Genomic DNA, 2,500 nt, shown 5'->3' on the forward strand with positions numbered 1-2,500 from the left:
GATATGTATAGTGATTAACTGAACGCTATTAATATTGTTTGAAAAAACGTTATATGATTATACGTCAGAGGTAACCTATAGAAAGAGGAGGGATAAATTAAAGAAAAGTTAAATAAATGAGAAGTATATGACTATATGTATATTAAATGAAACCTTATAAACTAGGAAAATATATATTTTTAGTGAATGTGAAATATAAGAAGAAAATTAATGTTTAATTTGTATATAATGATAGTGATTACTTATATGAACTAAAGGTGTGTTTTTGCCAATGTTTACATAGGTATGCACTCTCTATAACCGTGTTTACTAGAGGAGCTTTAGAAAAAATAATGAAAAATAGTTCAGAATAACAGAGAAGACAGAATTCCTTGTCTTTGTCATAAGGTATCGAGATTGAGAGAATCAACCATTCTAAATTAAACTGTTTATTGTGGTCTTTTAGATCCCCAAATTAATTTATTGAGCCCTGTAATGTTACGTTTATTCCTATTCCTAAATGTCGAGTAATGGTTACAAATTCTTTTAGATTACTGTAAAGATGTGCTTCCAATGTAAAATTGCACTTTATTATGAGTAATAATTTTACACTGGTATATAGAATTTTCAATTTTAGAGTTACTTGACATAAACTTGATTCTGTTGGAATTGACTTCAGATACAATAACCCTGTTATTAATATTTCTAGAGGGATGGATGGTATTAGCTAAATTAATGTTAGTATTAGTAAATGTATTAATATTTAACAAGTTGTTATTATGTGAAGAGATAATTTGTAAGAGATTTTTTGTGTTAGAAAAACCAATCCTTACCGTATGTGAGTTGATAATAGAGTAATACCTAAAATTCTTTGGAAAATTCCTAATAATAGCTTCACGGAGCTGCAATGAATACCATCCATCCCCATCCCAAATCATTATATCGGGTCTGTTGTGCTTACATTTTACTGAGGTCTTCACTGGAACATTTCACCAGTACTCCTTTTTATGTATGTATGTATGTATGTATGTATGTATGTATGTATGTATGTATCTATCTATCTATCTATCTATCTATCTATCTATCTATCTATCTATCTATCTATCTATCTATCATTTACATACACTATTTCGATCCCTCTCCATTTTCAGGTACAATTGCTGCTCTCAGCCTTGTTTACGTCATCACAGTTCTGTTGATCTTGCAGCTGGTGTTGTTATTGTTATAGTTGTTGTTGTTGTTGTCGCCGTTGTCGTCGTCGGTAGTGGTGGTGGTGGTGGTGACAGTTGTGGTGTTGGCATGTCGTTCCCCTGTATTCAACATTCACAGATCAACCGTGCAACAAAGAAATACTTCAAACTGAACAACAATCTATTGACTGGCGACCATGACAAATGTAACGTAATAGAGGGGGAGGAAGAAGAAGAAGAGGAGGAGGAAGGAGAGGAAGGGATGGAGGAGTGGGAGGAGGAGGAAACGATTGAAAGAGAGAGAGAGAGAGAGAGAGAGAGAGAGAGAGAGAGTGTGTGTGTGTGGGACGATTGGGGATTCGCAATACGAGGGTTAAGAAGTGTTTCGGGTTTTCTTGGTGAGGGCGAAGGTGTTTAGTAGCGAGGTGAGTAGCATCGGTGGAAGCGACAGTTGCGGTAATGGGTGGCGGTGGGGGGGGGGGGGGGGGGATGTGGGTATTTTTTTGACAAGAGCAAAAGAACGGTCGGGTGTCGGGGTGGGTGGTTGAGAGAGTGGTGTGTGTGTGTATGTGTGTTTATTGTGGGGTTTGTTTTACATTTCGTCCGTCCCGCGGTTACAATCCTTGCAACATGCACCTGTTCTTTTTAAGAAAGAAATAAATGAATAAATAAAACAGCGAAAATAATTCAAACAAAACATGATAAAGCATAGACATTGACATCTGAATGCAACGAAGCGCAATGCCAGCACACACACACACATATACACTACACGCACATGCACACACATATACACACACATACACACACGTACACATAAACGCACACGTACACACACTATACACACGCGTACACACACACGCACGCACATATACACACACATACACACACATACACGTACACACACGTACACATAAACGCACACGTACATACACTATACACACGCGCACACACACGTACACACACGTACACATATACACACACGCACATACACTACACACAAACATACACGTACACACACGTACACACACTATACACATGCGCGCACACACACACATACGCTACACACACACGCACGCACATATGCACACACATACACACACATACACGTACACACACGTACACATAAACGCACACGTAATACACTATACACACGCGCACACACACGTACACATATACACATATGCACATACACTACACACACACATGCACACACACGCACACATATACACGCATGTACACACACACATATACACGCATGTACACACACGTACACATATACACACACGCACATACCCTACACACACACATGCACACACTCGCACACATAT

This window comes from Octopus sinensis, linkage group LG3 (assembly GCF_006345805.1).
Source record: "Octopus sinensis linkage group LG3, ASM634580v1, whole genome shotgun sequence".
Classification (NCBI taxonomy): Eukaryota; Metazoa; Mollusca; class Cephalopoda; order Octopoda; family Octopodidae; genus Octopus; species Octopus sinensis.